The sequence below is a fragment of the Phodopus roborovskii genome, unplaced genomic scaffold (genome assembly GCF_943737965.1).
Source record: "Phodopus roborovskii unplaced genomic scaffold, PHOROB, whole genome shotgun sequence".
Classification (NCBI taxonomy): Eukaryota; Metazoa; Chordata; class Mammalia; order Rodentia; family Cricetidae; genus Phodopus; species Phodopus roborovskii.
The window spans coordinates 25,176,619-25,202,517 of NW_026126480.1; the positions used below are offsets into that span (position 1 = coordinate 25,176,619).

At 38.1% G+C, this 25,899-nt stretch overlaps 1 protein-coding gene across 5 annotated transcripts in view; it reads right to left on the reverse strand.

Moving 5' to 3' along the window:
* Sox6 (SRY-box transcription factor 6) overlaps positions 1 to 25,899 on the reverse strand; it is a 580,992-nt gene that overhangs the window by 538,106 nt on the left and 16,987 nt on the right. For all 5 annotated transcript variants that reach the window (XM_051192737.1, XM_051192743.1, XM_051192732.1 and 2 more), the window contains exon 3: positions 693 to 875. The gene's annotated coding sequence lies outside the window, so the exon portion shown is untranslated. The remainder of the gene's footprint in view (positions 1 to 692; positions 876 to 25,899) is intronic.

The window sequence follows — 25,899 nt, forward strand, 5'->3', positions numbered from 1 at the left end:
GCTGCATAGCTACTGTGTAAACAGGACAAATATGTCACTCACTCCAAAACACCAGGAAGAACTTTTAACAAAACGAAGAATACGAGAAGAGTGTAAAAGCAAAAGGGAAGAAGTTGAAAAACTTTAATTACGGCGTGGAGAAAAGTTTTCGCCATTTGGTTTCCTTAAACTGGGATAACAAACACCCCGATGCTCCAGCAGTACTTGACAGTTCGTTTAAGTTTGGGAGAAGTAGATAACATCAACTCCCAAATAACAGTGCCCTTGGGACAGTACCTCAGAGAGATCGGAACTCCTCTTTCAGCAACAAAAGCAAACTGTGAATAATATTCTTCAACCCTAAAGATGTCATTTTGCAGAAGGACAAGGAATTGCCCCTGGACTTTAAACGATGGAGAGTAACATTACATTTCATTTGCATCTGCGAGTCATCTAGTTGAGAAAAGAACAGCCATAGTGACAGTAGCAGTAGAGCATCGTCACAAAGAAGGTAAGGAAAGTGGTAAAAATGCATGAACTTCTGTTTTCAAAGAAAAATAAAGACAAATAAAAAGTAAGTTTTATAGACATGCCCTTCCTTGCTTAGGAAAGTTAATTTCCCAGTGTGCTTTTGCTGTCAAAGGTGCAAAGCCAATGCGAGGGAGTGCGTGGCTGGAATCTGCATGCTGATAACAGAAGGGTGGTGTACTTACAGTGACAGAGGGCAGGCTGCGGGAGAAAAGCTGTTTGTGTTAGCCTGCGAGTTACCCAGGGCTGCAGTGAGAGCCGAAGGGAGGAGGCGTGGGAGTGCCCGTCTGCGTACACCTTCACCGCGTCTCATTACATCTGCCAGCCTCTCTCTCCCTCTCTCTTTCATTTCCACATTCCCTTTGTTCCTGAAAAAAAAAAATCTACACGTCACATCAGAGTCCCCAGATGCAGTCTACACCAAAGAAAAAAAATGAATAATTCAATCAAACTGTGCATAGTCTCTAAGGCAATAAATCTATCGCACTTAAAGAAACGAAGGGTAATTACTACCATAGAATTAGAATAAGGCCAAAGACCAGCGATGTCGCTGAGTCTCTGGATTAACTCCACAGTCAAATAAAGTTTTATTTATTTAATCCTTTTTACATCCCGAACGGGAAGTCAGACAAAGATTTTTTTTAACTTATTTTAGAGCCATTCGCGTCTTTTGAAACACGTTCTAGAAGATGGGGGAGGGTACTGGAGGGTCTACCTTGTTCAAACGCCCCCAAAGACATCAGCTGAGCACCCGGCACTGACACCAACCAAGACAATGCGTGCCAGGGGAGCCTGTCCAGAGCCCATTTCTCCCCCTCCACCCTCCTCCATTCCCCTTCCAATGGTGGAGCGTCCTTCGCTAGCCCACCACTGCGACTCTGCAGCAGGGCAGCTGCAATCTGAGAGCCTTACCTGCGGCAGTGCGAAGACCCAAAAGAAACCGTCTTTCGCTGCCACCAACAACCCGTGCCATTCCTACGAACCCTTCCAAAGTCCTGTAACCATTTACTTCTTCCATCTGCCTATGAGAAACTGTAAACCGGATTTGCCCCCCGCCACGACTGAATGGAAGCTCTATAAGGAACTGATTTCTGGATATGCCCTAGGTTGAGTTAAAGCGATGTCTGGAAAGGAAAAGAAGAGGAGGAAAGTAGGAGGAGGCAGCTCAAGCCCTGTCCAAGTTAGTCAGAAGTCGGTGTTAGGCGGGAAGATCCTACGGGAGAAACAGCTGGGCTGCACACTGGCCCTACAGATCGCAGTTCTAGGAACCGTGTCCTTCTTCCCAGAGGTAAGACTGGATGACTGCCGCATGCTTATTCTTTCACTGTCCGTGTCTCTCTTCCCCATCCACAACTACCCTTACACCCCTGGTCGGCATGCGCGCACCCTGGAGAAGGACTCCAGTGCAGCGGAGAACTATATTTTCCGGACCCAGTCATAAATCGTGGTTGTCACTGAACAGAGATCTACAAATCTGCTGTTTGAGACAGCGACCCTCTGTCCTGGCAGTTGCTCACTGACCCAGGTTACTCAAACTGCACGGTTGGCAGGAGCCCCAAGTCTCCTGGGTCGCAGGGCCTATGGGCCTTGAGGACCCAGATGATGCCAGGAAGGCTCAAGCGTCCCAAATGGGTTGGGGCTAGAGTTTCCATCCCAGAAGCGCTTCTGCCTGCTGACACACAAGAGTATGCAAGACTGACCTCTCTCTCTCTCTCTCTCTCTCTCTCTCTCTCTCTCTCTCTCTCTCTCTCTCTCTCTCTCTCTCACACACACACACACACACACACACACACACACACACACACACATTCACGCACATACGCACGCATGGCTGACATTCCGGCCCAACGACCCATCTACAAGGGTCCCTTTAACAGTCAATTAGGCTCTCTTGGGAGAAGCTGGGAAACTGAAATTCGTGGAGTGGATGAACCCCAAGGTGCCAACCGCCAGTACAGCCAGGCTGTGTTTACGTGCCTCGGTCGCCACCTTGAGGTGGGAGCGCAAGAGTGCGTTGGGCTCAGAGCCACGCCGTGCTGATGTCGCTGCCAGGGCAACCTCTGGTTTTTTAAAAAGGCCCAAAGAAGGACCTCCTGGAGCAGAGGAACCCGAGGCAGCACTGCTGTGGGAAACCCGGACCAGGAGGGGGCAGGGCAACATCTGCAAAGTAGCTAATGCCAATACCTGGTACATTCTCTCAGTAGAGTACACAATTGGGGTTAGAGAACAGATCCGAGCCTAGGACTGAGGTTCGATAACTTTTGACACTAACCCAGGAAGAGGCTAGGACTAGCTAGAGACAGTCTTGGCTCCCTCAGGGGATGGTCCTGGAACAAGAACCGCAGTCTTAAGTTCTTTTGCTTCCCATCTCCCTGGGAGACAAAGGTCTTAGAGATGCAAGTTGCCCCAAGGTCATAAGCAGAGGTCTCCTGGTGAGACCTGGGGACGTAAGAGGAATTGGTGGCCCAATTTCCAAGAAATCGTTGCTTCCAGATGTCTTAAGAATGGGTTTGATGAAACTAAGTAATGTGTTATTAATTGTATCACCTGCTTTCCATCTCTTACCCCTCCATCTTCTGAGCCCCATTTTCACTCCATGCTGTGCACATATTTTTGCTATCTGGATACCAGGCTTTAAAGAGCCCACTTGCTGACTCCTACAATAACCTGCTGCGGTTTTCTTTGTTATTCCTGGACAACTGCCTTCAAGGCTTGGAGGCATCTTACAAGACCATCCCAAAGGGCCTCCTGAGAGGCCCTAGGGCACTTCTGAGAATTTTTTTTCACTGCTATTTGAGTACATAAATGTTATTTAAATATGATGCTTTACAAAAGAGGAATTGTTTAAGAAAAAGGACACTTGGGCACTATTTTGAGTTATATGAAAGCTTAAGCCAGAGCTGGCTGACACCAAATGAAGCCTGCCAGTATTTGGCCAGCAATAAATAAATAATGAAATAACATTTGTAAATAGGTTCATAGCAATCTGATCCTAATATCCAACAGGAAATGTTTTCTCTGAAAGCAACAGGCCTCTAAGCCAGACCCCTCTCTCCTGATTCATGCCACAGCTCAGCAAATCAACAGTGCCTTCACTCATGTGGAAAGCTGAGTGTTATTGAACATAGTACTGAATTTTCCCGGGGAATCCCAATTATAGAAACACCTGTGCTAGGTAACATTATTCTAATCCACTATGAAAACTGTAAGTACGTAATAGCCCTCAAATCATCTCATTTCTTAGTCACAGTGGGGTGGGCCAACTTCATGGAAGAACATTAGACTTGTACAATGCCCCAGAGCCTTACCTCAAAGGAAGCTTGGCTTTGCTATACATAATTCTTCTAGCCATTCATTTTATCTTAAATGGAAGGGGTATACACTGGAGCCAATGTAACTGGCAGAGATCAAGCTTAGGTAGAAACATCAGTTAAAGAAACTGGAACACACATTGAATGTGCAGTCAGAGACTAATTCCATAATTTTTAAACAAAAATTCTTGTAGTGTAAGTTGACATTATTCAGTGGACATACTTCACTTTATTATGAACAGAATATTAATGGGCAAATGCAATGAAATTAAACCATTATAAATAAAGTACATTAGGAAACCATTCTAACTCTCTACTACCACTCCAAAACCCATATAAATCAGTTACACTTAAAAAAAACATCCAGCTAACCTTTTGAAATGCTCTATGAAAGAACACATCGGGTTGATATTTTACTGAAGGCTATTGGAGTTAATGTCATTGAAACATTCACATGAAAATAGAAAGGATAATCACACGTCCAAATGTTTCTCTGACAATTCTACATGGAATTGTGAGATTTTTTTTCCATAACCAAAGTAAAAGTGATCCAGATAATTAGCACATTTATCACACAGAGAGAGAGAGAAAGAAAGAGAGAGAGAGAGAGAGGGAGAAAGAGAGAAAATACAATGAAAGGTTATATTTCAACCACAGAAGTAAACTTTCTTCAGGAAAATTCCAAGCACCCCTCACAATAACTGTGATATTATGTTAGCCTTTCACCATCAAGAGACATTGACACTGTCTCATAGGTACTGCTAACTGACTAAAGAGACACCTCTTTCCAGGCCTGAAGTTTACCATTTGCTAACATAACTGTCAGTCCAAGTATACGCTTGAGCCACCCCAGAAACACTGAACAAATCAATGTGACACCTATTGTAATGCCTCATAAAAGTCAGGCAAGGGTCCACTCTCAAGTAACTGCAGCAGGAGAGCTGCTCACTGATGTTACCCTTCTTCAGAGGTCTGATTATTAGCCCCAGCAATTTGATGTTTTATGCATTGCATTTTTTAAACTGAATTTGGTATCCTATAATTTTAAAAGGTGGTACTTAACAAACTTTCTTTTTAAACTACAGATTGCTTTTTAAAATATTTATAGAATTTCTGTTGCATATGTGTTATTTCATTGAGTACCTAATATGTGAAAAGAAAATAATTAAAAGAAAATAAAAAAGAACTTATTTTTTGTATTTTTATAATTCAATAAACATTAATTGAAATGACTAATAAAACGTGCCAGCAAAAGTATTGTTTAGTGCTGATAATTTCACATGATGTTATTTTATTCAGTGTATACTATTTAAATTAAATTACCCAGTTATCTTTATTAACCAACAAATTATATACATTTCTTTACTTAACAAGAGAGTTTATGGCTATAAGCAATTCTAAATAGCATAGTTTATTTTAAAATCAGTTTTAAAAGAATTCAAACTGTATTTCAAATCAAAATGCTTAATATAATTGCTAGGCAAAAATCTCTAACCTGATATGATACATGTCTTTACCACACATCGTAATCATACACATACAAGAGAGATGTTAGGTTCTTGAACTCAAACAATAAAGGTTGAAGGAAAAGCCAAGGAATTGAATAATCACTACTATTTAAGTAGCTCATTAGATTTTATCGACTTTTTAGTTTTTATTAGAATTTGTTGCATTGGATTTGAGTATATTGTCTTTCCAACAGGGATGGAGGGAGAAACAGCCATGTTGAAAGTCTGCAGCATGTGTTCACCCCACACTCATTCCTATCTCTTCAATGAAAAGCTTCTCTTGCGCATGCTTGAAATGTTAGGAACTATAGGCTTCTAGGGGAAATGTTTAAACTCGATAGTTCATACAAAAACCTCTTTTAATTGTATGCAGCATGTTACCATCTGACTTTGAAAGTTGATGAGGCTCAGCACTAAAATGAATATTAAGCAAACAAGTGTTGACTACATTCACAAGAATTAGCATACTTCAGATTATAGTTTATAAATTTTTAAGAACATGAGCATCATGATATGGTTGTCATAGAAACTGCAACAATGTGTCATTTAAATTAATTTTCTTTGCAGTGATAAGGGCTAGTTCTGCATCACTCCAATACAAGTTTGAAAAACAAAAGAAATTCAGTAAGCGTCCAACTTGTACAGACTTAGAAAATGGTAAAGTGCAAGTTTTTAAAAAAGAAAAATAACAATACTTTCTAATTGCATAGTAAGATGGCAATTTAATAAAGGTTATAAAATGCTTCTAAATGAGTACATTCTGAAAAAAAGTTTTTTATTAACAATCAGCCACTTCTTTTAGCATTCCTTACACTTGTTACATGCATGGGTCTATTTATAGGTAACAAAAATTATTGGTTATTATGTGTTCCTTAATTATTAAATTATGGATGCTCTTTATGTTCTTGAGAGATGGGTGCAGTTGCTTTCACATTATAAATTCAGAACAACTAGACCAGAATTTTAATGTTTTTAGTGGTTACTTCAACAGCCCCTCTGATTTAGAAGGAAGTGCCACTGCATTACTGCAAAAGCCTTCATAGTATATCACTGCCGGGGTGCTCTGTTGACATTAATGGCTCAATTATTGGAACAGAAAAAACCTATGAAAATAAAGCATATTTCCTAAAGAATAATTACAGCAGAAGATTTGAAGTCCTAAGTTAATCTGTCTTTTTGGTTACCAAATACCTTTTCCTTATATTTTCTATCATTGAACATTTCAATATGTAATATGTCCATGAAAATTTTGAATTATATATTTATGTTATATATTTAAAGTCTGTATTTATCTTGCATATTATGCATGTAATTTAGCATTTGTTAGTAATAATTTCAACTAATTATGAAAAGATATTTCATGAAACTATCAATAAAAATATTGTACTTCTAAAAGTAATTTTTGAAAAGTGAATGAAGGGTAGCACATTTTTTAAAGTCTGAAAAACAATCTGAAAGGGAAAAAAATAAACATATATAACATATTCTTCTTGATAGGATTAGAAGGGTTCCAAAGCTTTTAAATGGCAGTTTTCCTGACAATTAACAATGAAAAGCAGATGTTTACAAAGCTGTTTCCTATGCTGACTTAAAAGATGATAAAGGATGGCTTGTGGATAGTAAGAATGAAAAGCCAGATAACTGCTTGCCGGGTGTGTATTTAAAAAGCATTTTCATTGGCTCACTTATTGTTAATAGAGAAAGAACACACTTTATGCTGCACACACTGCGTGACTGTGACTATAGAAACTGCCATCGTAAAGTCCTCAAAAACTCTTCAGATGTAATTTACAAAGATAATAATAACACAGAATTATTTCACTTCTCTGAATGCCACACATTTGCATACCACGACTTCATACAATGTAGTCATAATGCACATTCATAATGGCAGGGGCTCCAGAGCACTTTAGCTGCCGGCAGCACAGGATCTGTGCATTGCACAATCTGTCTCACCAAGTTTTACTCACTGTTGTCAAAGTATTCGTCTTAGTAAACCAGGTGTTCAACACATACAGAACTGAGGGACCACACTAACCACTACAGCACCATTGTAAGAAAATATGAGGAAGCCGGAAACTATATGACCTTGAAAACAGTTACGGGGCACAACATGGGAAAGTTTCAAGTGAATATTTTTAAAAGTTATATTGACAACCACAGTCCTTTATTACCAAACATAAGCTTCAAAATTTTCTGTTGTTCAGTCTTTACATTGTACTCAAATTACGATAATATCACATACTTCATTCAATTAAAGGGGGTGTTTTGAAATGCAAGTTGAACATTACATGAACATTGCAATGCATATTAAGACCATGATACTGAATCATAAGGAAAAAGATAAGTCTTCTAGCCAACAATATTTTAGTTCTTGGTATTATTTGGTCAGCTAAACGATCACTAAAGTCTTTAACAGTATCTCTATGACCCTATCTTCATAAAACATTTAATATACAACAGGAAGAAGTTTGTAAAACTGCTTTAGTTTGTAAAAAAAATTAATGATAATCTCATATAATCTAAATTTTATAGATGGAATTCCGAAGTTTTACTCATTCGCATTTTCAAATAGCTCATTAGGATAACATTTGGTCCACTAATGTTTAAGTAATAGTAAAGTTACTAAGAAATTTACTTTTGTCACTGATACACCCCTCTTCTTTCTCTCCAGGGCCTTTCTGTATCTTAGGATAGCTTGGACGGAACTCAGGATGTAACCCAGTCCAGGCTTGCCTTGAACTTACAGTCATCCTGCATCAGCCTCTCAAATGTCACTGGTGCTTTCTTATGAGGATGAACTGTGTATATGGGTTTTGTTTCTTCTTCTTCTTCTTCTTCTTCTTCTTCTTCTTCTTCTTCTTCTTCTTCTTCTTCTTCTTCTTCTTCTTCTTCTTCTTCCTTCTTCCTTCTTCTTCTTCTTCTTCTTCTTCTTCTTCTTCTTCTTCTTCTTTTCTCTTCTTCTTCTTTTTTTTTTTTTATCAGAAGAGCTTCCAGAATGACAATAAGGGAAACACACTCTCAACATCAGCACTGAAAAACTTTTTAGATACCAGATTGCTCTAGTTTGCTTCTGCTGTTGTGATAACACCATGACCGAAAGCAACTTAGAGAGGAGAGGATTTATCTAGCTTATATGCCCAGGTAACAATTCCTCATTGAGGTGGACAGGGCAGGAACTGAAGCACAAACCAAAAAGCTTAGTGCATTTTCTCTGTGAGTGTCTGTCTCTTATCTGTCTGTCTGTGTCTGTGTCTGTCTGTGTGTGTGTGTGTGTGTGTGAGAGAGAGAGAGAGAGAGAGAGAGAGAGAGAGAGAGAGAGAGAGAGAGAGAGAGAAAGAGAGATCTTAAATTTATTGTCTTCATAACAAACAGCTTAGAACTGTATCACTTAGTCCTTTCTCTTATAGCTTCTAGTTCAAAATGCTTGCATCTCTTACTAGCTAGCATTCTTACAGAATCACAGCAGGCTCAACACACTCAAATCTCAGCATGATCTTCTTTGCAATTTTACCTTTTTTTCAGAAAATAGACTTAGTCTGCCCACCATTGCCACTCTGTTTCCTGTCATCACGCCACTTTCCCTAGACATACTAAGAACCCATGCCCTTCTTGTACTGTGTCACTTGGTAGGGCTGATGCTTGCCACATTTCTTGCAGAAAGTCTGGTGGGTCCTAGGAATATTCAACATTTGCAGGAATGGTATCAGCAAAGGAAGCTGCTCTCTCTTACATTCAGCTCAGGCCTACCTGCCCAATGAAGGATCCTCCCACAATGGGCTGGGCCCTCCCACATCAATTAGCAACTATCTCCACCAGATTTAAGAGTTCCCCAGATAACTTTGGGTTGTTCTTATGTATAATCTATTTGCTACCATTGCACAAATTCTTCTATAAGTTATTAGCAATACTATCCTTTTATTCTTTGGCAAATCTGAGCACATAAAATATGAACTTTGGCGTCCTGCTTTCATTTTTATCCCTACATGTGCAAAAGCATCAAAATATATATTTTTTTTTGTTTTTTGTTTTTTTCCGAGACAGGGTTTCTCTGTGTAGCTTTGGAGCCTGTCCTGGAACTCACTCTGTAGACCAGGCTGACCTCGAACTCACAGAGATCCACCTGCCTCTGTCTCCCAAGTGATGGGATTAAAGACATGTGCTACCACTGCCCAGCACACTACTTCATGAGAAGTTGCAAATTCAGTAGCTGATAGTCTACTGCATTTCCACAAAAGAGTTCAAGTGCTACTGCAAATTATTTTGTGATGTCCTCGGGAGTACAAAGAAAATCAGGCGATGTCTAGATGGTAAGGTAAAGTTGCTAAGATCCAAGAAGGATAAGAAAAAGAATCACAGTGTCTGGATCCCACTGGTACAGGGCACACAACCCTCAAAAATCACTGCAATAGATTCACTGAATGCTGCATCAGATACGTGGGGGGGAAATGGCCTTTCAACTGTCGCAAGAGGCAGAGTCTACTCAGAAACGAGAATATAATAGCATCTTTGCTAGACAATCTAGAGTGCTAGACAATATACAATTGTCTTGAGTGACAATATACAATCTAGTCAACAAGCTTTTAAAATACCTTATAAAAGTCATCCAACTGCAGGACTTTTCCACTGGCAATGCCCTGGAATACATGTATTGACAGTTCTCCATTTACATCATCCCTACTTCCCAAGTACCACTTTTTTTTCTTTTTAAGAGTATGATTATTTCCCCCAGATGTACATCTATACACTATATATATGCAGTGCCTGTGGAGTCCAGAAGAAAGCATTGGACTCCCTTGGAAATGGAGCCACAGATGGTAGTTAGATAACCAGGCCCCTAAGAACCACTTCCTCACTTACAGTTGAGAAAACAAAAGCACCTCTCATAGCAGGCATCCTAAGAATGAATGCCTGTACATGAAATCAATCAGAATCAGGAACCTTGAATTTTCTTTTGTTTATAATCCAAATGTATCTGGTATATTTTTCTGCCTAGTCCTGATTTCTCATCTTTGAAATACATATTTTTTTCCTTAGTAACAAAATAATCAATAAGAAGGGTGTTACCAGTCCAACTCTAAAACAACTTCACTTTTTATTCTTAATCGATTTTCTTAAAGCAATACTTACAGAAGATAAAAGCTAACATTTCACTAAAAAGCTTATGCAATACTAAACCCCTGACACACCCTCCTACTTCCCATGTGTATGGCCCCCAGCAATCACAGCCAAATCCTCTGGCTTGCTTTTGATATTTAGCTCCACATTTTTTAAACACCATGCTTTTAAATGTACCATAAGGTTTTGCCAATGTGCAAATTTCTCTAGTTGCTACCCACAGTCTTCTTATTTTGACAGGTGAATATTTAGTTCTCTCATACCTGCACCCCATTTTCTCCCTATAATAATGTAATAATCTGAGGCTAAAGAGATGACTCAGCAATTAACAGCACATACTGCTCTCTTACAGAGGATCAGAGTTCAGTTCCCAGCACCTATATCAGACAGCTCACAACTCCCTGTGACTTCAGTTCCAGGGATCTGACACTTCTGACCTCTGAGGGCACTTGTAGTCAAACACACACACACACACACACACACACACACACACACACACACACAATTAAAAATAAAAACAATAACATAATAACTTTGATCTAATTCAAGCCAGTGCTTACATCATCACACAAAATAAATTTTGTTAAAGAAGAGTCAATCAGCATACTACAAGTACATATTACTTTTATACCTTTTTTTTAGCTTCCCTGTAAAAACTGTTTGTAAAATTTGCTTTCTTCCTATTCCATATTTTTTTCTATCAGCATTATTTCCCCAATAGTCAAATGTACCAGTTAATATATGCCACTTACTTTGGCAACTATCTGTGTCAATTTTCCTGGATCACCACGTCCAGCAAACATTATTCTTAGTATTTCTGTGATAAATGGGTGTTTCTATTGCTGTGAAGAGACACCATGACAACCACAACTCTTAAAAAGGAAAACATTTATTCGTGGTGGTTCACTTACAGTCATAAGTTTAGCCCCTTATTGTCATGGCAAGAAGTAAGGCAGCATGCAGGCAGACATTAAGACAATTGATTTTGACTTGATTTTTACTCAGAGGGAGTGGAGATCTTTGTTTCATCCATCTATATGTAAGTCTCCATTTCCCCATAATATTTGTCAAAGTGGCCAATATTTCTCCAATAGTTGATTTGGCCCCTTTGTCCAAGAGCAGATGGTTGTAGCTGTGTAGGTTTCTTTTTAGGTCATCTATTCTGTTACAGGATGATTGTGTCTTCATTTGTGTCAGTGGCTGGGGATTCCATCTCTGTGACATGTGTGGTGTACTTGGACATTAGGTACTATGACACTCCCAGCAGTGCTCTTTCTACTGGGATTTCTTTGACTACTGGGGGTCTTTTGTGATTCTATGTGAATTTTAGAACTTCTTTCTGTTTATGTGGCAAATATAGGAGTTTTGTGGGGACTACAGGGACTCTACATGTAGATCATTTTTGGAAATGGAGCCTATTTCACAATGTCAATTCTTATCCAGATTCTATGTGAATTTTAGAACTTCTTTCTGTTTATGTGGCATATATAGGAGTTTTGTGAGGACTATAGGGACTCTACATGTAGATCATTTTTGGAAATGGAGCCAATTTCACAATGTCAATTCTTATCCATTAATATGGATATCTTTCCATATTCTAGTGTATCCTATAGTTTCCTTCTTCATTGTTTCATAGGTTTTTTTAGAAGTTATTCAATACCTTTTATGACTAATAAGAATGAAGTATTTTGCTTGACTAGTCTTTCTAAGCAAATTCATTACTGATCTTGTATGTTGATTTCATATTCCACAACTTGGCTAAAATTGTTCATTAGATCTTAAGAGTTTTCTGATGGGGTCTTTGAGAACCTTTAGGTATCAGTCACATCATCTACAAACATGTACAATTTGATTTCATTCTTTCCTATTTATATCATTTCTTTCTTTATCTTAGTTTATTGAACTAATTAAGGACTCAAGCACTATACTGAATTATGAATGGTCAGAATGCACATCCCTGTCTCATTTCTGATTTTAGAAGAAAGGCTTTCGGGTGTTTCCTAGTTAGCCTTAATTTGCCTTAGGTTTATCTTACAGCCTTCATAATACTGAGGAATATTCTTTCTTTTCATAGTTTCCTCTGAGATTTCTTCATAAATGGTACTGGACTTGGGCAAAAAAGTCTTTCTCCATTTATTGACATGACCATGTAATTCCTGTTCCTGAGTTTATGTATGTATTACATTTATGGGTTTGCATATGTTGAACTATCCTTGTGACTCTATGCAAACAACTTGATTGTGGTTATAAACTAGTTGAAAAGGAAAGGGGTAAGAAATCTCATTTTTTTAATCTACATGTAAGTATCTATTTCCCCACAGAATCTGTTAAAGTGGCCATTCTCAAATAGTTGATTTGGGTCCCTTTGCTCAACAGCAGAGGCTGTAACTGAGTGGATTTATTTCTAGGTCCTCTATTGTGCTCTGGCCTTTCTAAGCAATTTGGTTTATAAGTAATTTATTTAGATTATTTTTCAACTATGTTAATCTAGGAAAACGGCCTATAGTTTTCTTCTCTGCTGTACCCTTGTTCAGTTTTAGTATCTGGATAATGTTCATAGAGTGAAACTAATGGAATTCCTTCTCTTTCTATTTTATGGAATAGATTCAGGAGCATCTTTGTTAATTCTCTGGTAGAATCTAGCAGCAAATTCATCTAGTCCTGGGGTATTCTTGATTGGAAGTCTATTATTACTTCAATCTTGCTATTTCTTATAAATCTATCTAAGTTATCTACATCCTCCTGATTTCATTTTAATGGGTTAATTTTTTTTGGGGGGGGGGCTTTTTGGTTTTTCCAGACAGGGTTTCTCTGTGTAGCTTTGGAGCCTGTCCTGGGACTAGCTCTTGTAGACCACGCTGATCTCAAACTCACAGAGATCTGCCTGCCTCTGCCTCCCAAGTGCTGGGATTAAAGGCATACACCACTACTGCCTGCCTAGCTGATGGGATACATATTTCTTTGAATTACCCATTACTTCTAAAGCTTCAAGATATTCCTTAAAGACCAACTGGATTCCTTTTAATACTTGTTGTAATATCTTTTTCATCTCTTAAAAGTGTCTTTTTAGATACTTTATTTTTGAGTCTTTTCTGTTTTGGTTAACTTAACTAAGAGTTTGTTGACATGCTTATCTTTTTAAAAAACTAACTGTTTTATTGGTTCTTTTATTGTTTTCAGTCTTGATGGGAGATGCCATTATGTATATATGTTTCTCATACTGGTTAATGAATAAAGCACTGTTGGCCAATAGGAAAGGAAGATAGGAGGGACTAGGAGACAAGGAGGAAATAGGAAGTAGTAAGGGGGGGTCAAGATGGAGAGTCTGGAGAAAGAAGAATGCCAGCCAGCTCCCTGGTAAGAGAAATATATAGATCAACAGAAATGGGTTAATAATTAAGATAGACCTAGCCGATAAGAAACTAGTAACTAGCCAACAGAATTATATCAAATACAGAGTCTCTGTGTGTTAATTGGGGCTGGTGCAGTGGTGGGACAAGACTGGCTGCTGGAGGAAAAGCCATACTCCTTACATACAGCACCCATGTGGCTAATAAGAACTTCCACTTAAAATTTAACAGAAGCTTAAAAAAGGGTTTTAGAAACAAAAGAACAGAGACAAGCAAGGTTTCTTGGTAACAGCATTTTTCTGGGTTGCACTCTGTTTTGTGTGAGACAAGCAAAAATTTCCATGGCTCCTTTAAGGGAAGATTCCTGACTCAGTATAAGCAGCAAAAAAAACTGCAGGGCTTTAAAAAAGCACTGTTAACAATTTATTGGTGTGTATGAGAGATGGCAATGGGAGTGACCACATCTCCAAGACCACATCTCCAAGCCGGCAGCATGCCTGCTGGATGGCAGCATTGACCAAGGCAGTGACCACAGCTCTCAGTGCTGGCAGTAAAATAGCTGCCACCATCTTGGCTAAACCGTGGCTAACACAGCTATGACTTTAATTTCAGCAATGTTGTTTACCAGATAAAAGACTCGTGGCCAGAAAAAGATAAAGATTTACAGTAAAGACAGATTCATATTAAGAAAAACCTCTAAAGGTTTACAGTGTGTTTTAAAAAATACGTAGGCTTGGGAGGGAAAAAAAATGGTTTTAAAAAGACAGAGAACAGCTGGGTGTGGTGGCACACGCCTTTAATCTTAGCACTTGAGAGACAGAGGCAAGCAGATCTTGTGATTTCAAAGTAAACCTGGTATGCAGAGTAAATTCCAGGACAGATAAGAGATACACAGAGAAACCCTGTCTCAAAAAAATAGAAAAGAAACAGAATAATAATAAAGCCACGTAAAGATGAAAAACTCAGAGAGAATCTGGTTGCTGTATGGTGTTATATTGTCTTTGTATCTTTTGAACTGCTGAGGAAATAACAACCGTTAAAACGAATGTTGCTGGATCAATCCAATTTATATATTTTAAAAATGCTTGACTCCAAAATTTAAGTCCAAGGACAAGTTACTGGGGAAAAGGATTTCTATTTTTGTTTCCACAGAAAACAAAAAGCTATGGATTCCTTCCAGACTAATGTGGTTTGAGCAAGCCAGACCCCCTGAAACAGAGTACCAGGTGATCCTACATTCAAAACAGCTGCACAAGACAGCCTTGCAGACTACAGCCAGGATATCTGTGTCTTCTTAGGATCCCCATGACAGCGCCCCCTGTCAGCAGGAAGCAGTTTGGAAAGAACGACGCCCAAATTCCCAAATATTGTTTATAAATGTTTGTTTTCATTTAAATGGGCTTGGTTATAAATGGTTAATGATCACAACCAATATTTTTAAAGGTAAAAAGGGGATTATGGTATAGATATGATTGTTTTGGAATGGATTTTTATTTATTGCTACAATTTAAGGTCAATTTTGTGATATGTATATTTCTCCTCTTGTTAAGTATTGTTTAGAAATGTAATATATAATTCAATACGGATTATAGATAGTACCTATGATAGTCAGATCTTATAGTTAAGTTAGTTAAGATTTCTAGATATACAGACATGTATTTGAGATAAATAGGCATTCTTCAAACCTTTCAAAGACCTACAGAATATGGCATTTAAAATGGTTTAGGGTTTTTCTTGACAGTGAGACATAACTGCATCAAAAAGGAAAATGGACCTTGAAGAAAGAAGTTATGAAGGTTGAACCCAATATGGCAAGACTAGCCATTTGAACAAAATACTGCTCTTGTCTGACTATTTGACTTTATGTTGTATAAACTGGACATGCAGGACCCACAGAAAAGTGACTGCTGATTCAAGATGGACATTACTACAGAGTTCCTGCTTCATGGAAGAGTCTGCCAGAAAACCTGCAGGACACAGAGAAAAGTGACTGCCAGACACACTATAGCCTATGGGCTGAAGAAGGAAGATTACAGAAGAACTTCAGGTGACTGACATGGCGAGTTGTCTCTGTCATTTCTAGAGTTTAAATATTATTATTATTATCCTTCTGTGGTCTTTGAAGAAGTTGAAAACAGATAGTTATGGTTATAGTTTTCCTTAGTTAGAATTAAAGATAAGTTACATATAGGACTTTAGACTCACAAATATAGGATAGATGATAGAACAGTTTCTTTTAATCTTGCTAAATGTTAATGGACTAAATATTGTTAACTGTGATTCTTATCGGATAACTGTTGTGTTATATATTTTGCTATGTTAAGGTTAAAACCCTTCTTTTTATTTAGACAGTAAAGAGGAGATGATGGGAGATGCCATTATGTATATATGTTTCTCATACTGGTTAATGAATAAAGCACTGTTGGCCAATAGGAAAGGAAGATAGGAGGGACTAGGAGACAAGGAGGAAATAGGAAGTAGTAAGGGGAGGGTCAAGATGGAGAGTCTGGAGAAAGCAGAATGCCGGCCGGCTCCCTGGTAAGAGAAATACATAGATCAACAGAAATGGGTTAATAATTAAGATAGAGCTAGCCGATAAGAAACTAGTAACTGGCCAACAGAATCATATCAAATACAGAGTCTCTGTGTGTTAATTGGGGCTGGTGCGGCGGTGGGACAAGACTGGCTGCGGGAGGAAAAGCCATACTCCTTACACAGTCTCTTTTATATTATTATGACATACTCTTTATTATTTTTCTCCACTGACTAATGTGAGCATAAGTTTATTCTTATTTTCCTAAGGCCTTTAATGTATCATTGTTGTTTGGTTTGGTTTTTTGTTCTTGTTTTTGTTTTTCAAGACAGGGTTTCTCTGTGTAGCCTTGGTCATTCTGGAACTGACTAGGCTGCCTTCAAACTCAGAGATTCACTTGCCTCTGCTTCTACCTCCCAAGTGCTGGGATGAAAGGCATGAGCCTCTGCTGTCTAGCTAATCCCTGGTTTTTGTTTTTTTAAAAAATATACACACATTCATAGTTATAAACTTCCCTCTTAGAACTTCAAAAGATTCAGTTAAGTTGTTTTCATTTAATTTTAGGAATATTTTAATTCCCTCCTGAGTTTTTCAGTGGCCCACTGATAATTCAAGCATATTTAGTTCTCACATGTTAGTATAGTTTCTGTGTTTTCCTTTTGATTTCTAGTTTTATTCCATTGTCATCTGAAATTACCTTGAAGTTTTGTATATGGTTGATTATATAAACATCTGTTATCATTTTTTTCTATGATTCAATCTAATTCTAAAGACTGTTGATGGGGATTGGAGGTCTGAATTATCTATTTATGACAGTGGGATTGGAATCACCCAATATTACTATATCTGGAACTTCAGAGCCATCTGTTCTTATGGTGTTTATTAGTGTTTGTTTTATGAAACTGGATACACTCATATTCCCTGCATGTATATATAAAATAATTATATCTTACCGACAGACTATTTACTTATATAATTTTAATTATTGCCTTTATGTTAATATTCTTCTCTTCTAATTTTAACTTAAAATATGCATTGTTCAATAGGATGGCTATTGCCACTTGGTATATGGGGATTTCTTTTCATCTGCAAATGTTTTTTGCCAAGATGGGAATATTAAACATTTCCTCCTGACAAGGTGGTCATGTGCTGGCCAATGAGCATGGGGAAAGTATCTGCAGCATTCCTGGGCATACATTTCAACAGTTTGTACAGGATTTGTTATTTACTCTTTTACTTCTACTATGATAACCAGTAATGTTTTAAGTACAGATTGGCCTATCTGCCTACATTCAGGTGTGAATACAAATGCAGAAGTGATTGATCAATCTAATCAATACAGAACATATAAAATTAATGGAAAATACAGCTTTGTAGATGCACACAAATGATCCTGTTATTCAACTTAATGTTTTGTACTTAATCCAGAGTGAAACAGATACTTTTCTAAATTTCTTCTAACTTGTTTGAATTTATTCTTTTTGTGTGTGTTATGTGCATATTTGTCTGTGTGAGGGTGTCAGATCCCCTGGAAGTGACATTACAGAAAGTTGTGAGCTGCCATGTGGGTGCTGGGAGTTGAACCCAGGTCCTTGGAAAAGCTGAGCCTTTCTCCAACCCTGAATTTATTCTTACTTAAGGACTAAGTTGTGTGCTCTCTAAACTCATGTGTTGAAACTCTTAACTCTCAATGTGACTGACTGTATTTGGAATCAAGGTCTATATTTAAGTATGCTAGTAGTATGCTAGTGAGCTTTTTATCACTGTAACAAAATATCTGAGATAATTAAGAAAGAAAAAAAGCTTTATTGTGGCACAGAATTTTGAAGGTTCCCAACTATTAATGTGTCCTTCGCTATATACCCATGGCAACCCAGCACTGTGTGTAGCTAAACAAAACCATTTACATCAGAATCCAGGGAACATGAGAAAAAGAGAGTCCATTGTCTCATAATCCCCCTTTGAGCATATACTTAGAATGACCTAAAGACAGAAGTCTCATCTCCCAAAGGTTCCACCACCTTCGAAGAGCATCACCCAGAGGGCTGAACCTTGAATGCATGGACCTCTGCAGAACATCTGACATCCAAACTCTTGCAAGTCATAAGGATGAGGCTGGTTCTATAGGATTTGTGTTTGTATCTGAAGAGACACCAGAGAGCCCAGACTTTCTATCTGCCCACCATAACAGACAAAACAGGAAGACTTTCATCAGCAAACCAGTAAGACAGCCATTACCAGGGACAGAACTCTTCCAGCCTTGAGTTGGGATCTCTAGCTTCCAGAAAAATGAGCAATACACTTCTGTTGGCACTATGCTTGCATCTTTCTCTGAGGTATTCTTTTATGGCAGCCTGTACCCAGGCAATTCTGTTGTTCTCTAACTTCTTCTATTGAATATTTAGCTTTTCAAATGTATTGACTTGATGCTTTTCCTCTTTTCTAATAAAAATACTTTATAAAATGTCTGGGCTAGGATACAAGTTAGTGCAAAAGTGTTTTCCTGTATGTATAAGGCCATGGATTCAATGACCAATAATGAAAAATAAAATAATTAAATAAATTTAAGAATAAAAATAAATTTTTAAGCATCAGCATCCCAGAGAGAGACCTGGATGCTGGGGGAGAGAGAGAGAGAGAGAGAAAGAGAGAGAGAGAGAACATCAGCATCCAAGAGAGAGGCCCCCAAAAGGGGAGAGAGAGAGAGACAGAAAGAGAAAGAGAGATGAGTGATGTCCTTCTGTATTTTGTGAATATATGTTTCTCTTACTGGTTGATAAATAAAGCTGTTTCAGTTAATGGACAGGCAGGATGTAGCAAGGCAGGAAGTATAGGTGGGGCTACCAGACTAGAATTCGGGGAAGAGGAACACAAGGAGTGTGTTGCCAGAGAGAAGCCATGTAGCTACCAAGGAAGAATGAGACCTGAGCATCACTGGTAAGCCAAGACGATGTGGAGATAGACATATTAATAAAAATGGGTTAATAATTAAGAGATAGCTAGTCAGTAAGACACCTGAGCCATTGACCAAACAGTTTATAATTAATATAAGCCTCTGTGTGTTTATTTGGGACTAAACGGCTGCAGGGACCACGTAGGACAGAAACTTCTGACCACAAGTGGTGCCCAACGTGAGGCAAGAATTTCCACATACAGACAGATTCAGGGGTGGGGGGACTTTAAACAGTATACAGTGTGTCTAAAAATATATGTAGGCTTGGGAAAGAAAAGAAAAAGGCTAGATAAAATCCTTAAAAAAAGAAATAGAGTAGCTGGGTGTGGTGGCACACACGTTTTATCCCAGCTCTCAGGAGGCAGAGGCAGGCAGATCTCTATGATTTCAAGACCAGTCTAGTCTACAGAATTAGTTCCAGGACAGCCAAAAATACACAGAGAAACCCTGTCTCAAAAAGTAAAAGTTAAAAAAAAATAGAGTAATTAAAAAATATATATAAAGAGGGAAAATACACAGAAAGTCTGGATACTATATGTTATTGTGTTGTCTTTGAATTGTTTGACTGCTGATGAAGGAGCAACAGCTGCTAAAAGACAATTGATTACAAATGCTGCTGGATTAATCCAACTTACATGTTTCAAAAATGCTTTACCTTCCAAATTTAAGTCTAAAGACATGTTACTTTGGAAAAGAGGTTCTGTTTTTGTTTCCACAGAAAATGAAAAGCTATGGATTCCTTTCAGATTAATATGGTTTGATCAAGCAGGACCCCATGAAGCAGTGGCCCAGGTGATCCAACATCCAAAACAGCTAAGACAATGCAATCTCACAGGCTACTGCAGTCATTATTTGGCCATGGTTCTGGTTTTTACCAGGATTCCCTTGGGATTAACAGCACCCCCAAACAGCAGGAAGTAGTTTGGAGAGAATTATGCCTAAATTCCCAAATATTGTTTATAAATGTTTGTTTTCATTTAAACAGGGTTAGTTATAAATTGTTAATAATCACAGCCAATCTCTTTCTAAAGAAAAAAAGAGTATATGATATAGAAATGAATACTTTGAATTGGTATGAATTTTGGTTTATTGATACAAATTTAAGGTCAATTTTGTTATATGTATATTTCTATTCTTGTTTAGGTATTGTATTTATACAGCTCTTTTAAAAGTGTAATGTATAATTAAATACAGATTGCATATAGTCACCTATAATACTCAAAGCTTATGTTAGTTAGGCTTTCTATGTATTCAGAAATACTTTCCAAATGGATAGGTATTCTTCAAAACCTTTCACAGGCCTAAAGAATATGGTATTTAAAATGGTTTATTAAGGTTTTTCGTGAGATGCAACTGCTCCTGGCAACACCAATTACTTCAGAGAGGAAGATGGGCATCGAAGAAACTCATTATAGAGTTTGCCTTTAACATGACAGGTATAACTATTAGGATAAGAAACTGGTCTTGCCTGAACTGCTTGACAGCATCCTGCCCAAACTGGACAAGCAGGCTACAAAAAAAAAGTGACTGTTAAACTTGCCAAGGAACAGGATTGCCCTTCAAAGTTCCTGCTCCACAGAAAAATCTATAAGAAACTTTGGGCCTATAGGCTGAAGAAGGCTGTCCAATGTTACAGAGGAACTTTGGGTGTCTGCCCAGGCAGTGAGATGTCTCTGTCAATTCTAGAGTTTATATATTATCCTTCTGAGGTCTTTGATGAAGTTGAAGATAGATTGTTACAATTAGGGTTTTCCTTAGTTATAGTAAAAGACAAGTTACATATAAAACTTTAGACTCACAAAGATAAGGTAGACAATAAAATAGTTTTATTTATTTATTTATTTATTTATTTATTATGTAGACAGTGTTTTTTTTAATATTTATTTATTATAGCCAGGTGTTGGTAGCACACAGCTTTAATCCCAGAACTTGGGAGGCAGAGGCAGGAGAATCTCTGTGAGTTTGAGGCCAGCCTGGTCTACAGAGTGAGTTCCAGGACAGGCTCCAAAGCAATACAGAGAAACCCTGTCTCGGGGTGGGGGTAGGGGGTTTATTTATTATGTATACAGTGCATGTATTCTCTCATACCAGAAGAGGGCACCTAATCTCATTACAGATGGTCGTGAGCCACCATGCGGTTGCTGGGAATTGATCTCAGGACCTATGGTAGAGCAACCAGTGTTCTTAACCTCTGAGCCATCTCTACAGCCCATATTTTCTTTAAATGTTACCAAATATTAATGGACTAAATATTTTTAACTATAGTCCTTGCCTAGTAACTGTTTGTTACATTTAATTTTACTATGTTAAAGCTAAAAACTTCCTTTTTTATTTAGACAGAAAAGAGGAAATGATGGGGGATGTCCTTCTGTATGCTGTGAATACCTATTTATCTTATTGGTTGATAAATAAAGCTGTTTCAGTCCATGGACAGGCAGGAAGCAGCCAGGCAAGAAGTATAGGTGGGGCTACCAGACTAGAATTCGGGGAAGAGGAACACAAGGAGTGTGTTGCCAGAGAGAAGCCATGTAGCTGCCAAGGAAGAACGAGGGCTGGGTATCACTAGTAAGCCAAGACAATGTGGAGATAGACAGATTAATAAAAATGGGTTAATAATTAAGAGATATATAGTCAATAAGAAGCCTAAGCCATTGGCCAAACAGTTTATAATTAATATAAGCCTCTGTGTGTTTATTTGGGACTAAACAGCTGTAGGGACCAGGTAGGACAGAAACTTCCATCCAGGAAAGAAAGAGCATGTCAGCAGTGGGTGTGAGGCCAGGAAGCAAGGAGAGAAAGAGTGCCAGGGACCAAGCAAGAGGCCAGGAAGCTGGAAGAATGAGCCCAGTGAGAGGCCTGGAAGCATCAACAGCAGCCGCTTCCAGAAACTGCCTTAACAAGTGCCTCTGGGTGTGCCAAAAAGAGCATCAGTGCTGTAGTAGGCCCAGGCCTCATAGGGAGATAGCATCAGCATCACAGCAGGTCACAGTGACAGCAGAGGCTACCAGAAACTATCCAATCAGGCTGAGGCCTTAGCCCCACCCTCTGCACCTAGAGGAGCAATCGCCAGTGTAGTAGCGCCACCTTCACCAAAAAGAGAAACCATCTGAGCCTTGGGCCCATCTATACCTGGAGGAGTGATCACTGGTGGCTCAACCCTGCAGGCACCTGAAAAGCACTCAACAGAGCAACAGCCCCTAACTACACCAATTCAAGGAAGAGAGATCCATCTATACCAATGGGAGGAAGAGATAAGTAGGCAAAAGGTAACTCTACAACACAAAGAGCAATATAGCACCACCAGAAACTAGTGGTTCTACAGCAACAAGATCTGGACATTCCCAACACAGATGAAGCAGAAGAAAACATTAAAAATAACTTTACAAAGATGATTAAGACCTTTAAAAAGGAAATGAAAAATTCCCTTAAAGAAATGGAGCAACATGGATCCCAGGTTGATAGCTGGGAAGCCAGCATAGGACCGACCCAGACCCCCTGAATGTGGGTGTTAGTTAGGAGGACTGGGCAGTCTATGGGGCCTCTTAGAATGGATCCCACATAGTATACGAATGGACTTTGGGAGCTCACTCCACATAGATGGATACTCTCTCAGTCTAGACACATGGGGGAGGGCCTGAACATCTATGTCCCAAATACAAGGGTACCCTCAATTGTAAAAGAAACATTTCTAAAGCTTAAATCATACATCAAGCTCCACACACTAACAGTGGGAGACTTCAACACTCCACTTTCACCTCTGGACAGGTTTCCCAGACAGAAATTTAGCAGAGAAATAAAGGAACTAACAGAAGTTATTAATCAAATGGGCCTAACAGACATCTATAGAACATTACATCCAAACACAAAAGAATACACCTTCTCAGCACCTTATGGAACCTTCTCTAAAGGTTGACCACATAGTTGGTAAAAAAGCAAACTTCAACAGATACAAAAAAAAAAAAAAAAAAAAAAAAAAAAAACCTGAAATAACCCCCTGTATCTTATTGGATCACCATGGCTTACAGTTAGAATTCAACAACACTAATTGTAGAAAACCCATAAACTCATGGAAACTGAACAATGCCACTGGGTCAAGGAAAAAAAGAAAGAAAGAAATTAAAGACTTCCTGAAACTCAACAAAATTACAGCACAACATAAACACACCTATGGTACACAATAAAAGCAGTGATAAAAGGAAAGTTTATAGCACTAAATGCCTACATGAAGAAGCTAGAGAAATTCCACACTAATGAATCAACAGAACAACTGAAAGATCTAGAACAAAAAGCAAACTCATCCAGGAGGATTAGACATCCTACAAATAATCAAATTGAGGGCTGAAATCAATAAGATGGAAATAAAAACAAACAAAAAAATACAAAGAATCAATGAGACAAACAGTTGATCATTCAAGAAAATCAACAAGATAGATAAACTTTTAACCAAACTAAGCAAAAGGCAGAGAGGGGACTATCCAAATTAACAAAATCAGAAATGAAAAGGGAGACATAACAACAGATACTGAAGATATCCAAAGAATCATCAGGTCATACTTCAAAAACATGTGCTCCACAAAATTGGAAATGTAAAGGCAATGGACAATTTTCTGAATAAGTACCAATTACCAAAATTAAATCAAGACCAGATAAACAAATTAAATAGATCTATAATCCCTATGGACATACAAGCAGTCATTAAAGTCTCCAAACCAAAAAAAAAAAAAAAAAAGGCCTAGGGCCAGATGATTTCAGCACAGAATTCTACCAGAACTTCAATGAAGAGCTAATACCAATATACCTCAAATTGTTCCACACAATAGAAACAGAAGAAACATTGTCAAACTCTTTTTATGAGGCTACAATTACCCTGATAACCAAATCATACAAGACACAACTAGGAGAATTACATACAAATCTCCCTCATGAATATTGATACAAAAATACTCAATAAAATACTGGCAAACCAAATCCAAGAACACATCAGAACAATTATCCACCATGACCAAGTAGGCTTCATCCCAGAGATGCAGGGATGGTTCAACATACAAAAAAACATCAATGTAATCCACCATATGAACAAACTGAAAGAAAAAACATGATCATTTTACTAGATGCCGAAAAAGCCTTCAACAAAATCCAACACCCCTTCATGATAAAAGTCTTGGAAAGAATAGGGACACAAGGAACATGCCTGAACATAATAAAGGCAATATACAGCAAGCCAAAAGCCAACATCAAACTAAATGGATAAGAAATCCATTTAGTTCCACTAAAATCAGGAACAAAACAAGGCTGTCCACTCTTTCCATATCTATTCAATATAATACTTGTAGTTCTAGCTAGAGCAATAAGTCAACAAAAGGAGGTCAAGGGGATACAAATTGTAAAAGAAGAGGTCAAACTTTTGCTATTTGCTGATGATAGAGTAGTATATATAAGTGACACCAAAACTTCTACCAGGGAACTACTACAACTGATAAACATCTTCAGTAATGTAGCAGGATACAAAATTAACTCAAAAAAATCAGTACCCCCCCCATATAGAGATGATAAATGGACTGAGGGAAAAAATCAGAGAAACAACACCCTTTGCAATAGCCACAAATAACATAAAATATCTTGGGGATAAATCTAACCAAACAAGTGAAAGACCTGTATGACAAGAACTTTAAGTCTTTGAAGAAAGAAATTAAAGAAGAATCAGAAAATGGAAAGATCTCCCACACTTTTGGATAGGTAAGATTAACATCGTAAAAACAGCAGTCTATAGATTCAACGAAATAACCAGCAAAATTTTTCACCTCAAAAGGACAATATTCAACTTCATATGGAAAAACAAAAAACCCAGGATAGACAAAACAATCCTGTACAATAAAGGAACTTATGAAGGCATCACCATACCTGACTTCAAACTCTACTATAGAGCTACAATGATGAAAACATCTTGATATTAGCATAAAAACAGACAGGTGGACCAATAGAATCAAATCAAAGACCCTGACATCAATTCACACCTATGAAAACCTGATTTTTTGACAAAGAAGCTAAAATAACATACTGGGGGGAAAAGAGAAAGCATCTTCAACAAATGGTGCTGGCATAACTGAATGCTGACATGTAGAAGAATTCAAATAGATCCATATCTATTGCCATGCACAAAACTTAAGTCCAAATGGATCAAAGACCTCAACATAAAACCAACCACACTGCACCTCATAGAAGAGAAAGTGGAAAGTACCCTTGAATGCATTGGTACAGGAGACCACTTCATAAATAGAACACCAGTAGCACAGAGCAACAGTGAATAAATGGGACCTCATGAAACTGAGAAGCTTCTGTAAAGCCAAGAACACAGTCAATAAGACAAAACAGCAGCCTACAAAATGGGAAAAGATCTTTACCAACAGATATCTGACAGAGAACTGATCTCCAAAATATTCAAAGAACTCAAGAAACTAGACATCAAAAGACCAAATAATCCAATATAAAAAAGTGGGGTACAGATTCAAAAAGGAGAACTCTCAATGGAGGAATCTCAAATGGTGAAGAGACACTTAAGAAAATGCTCAACATCCTTAGTCATCTGAGAAATGTAAATCAAAACAACTCTGAGATACTA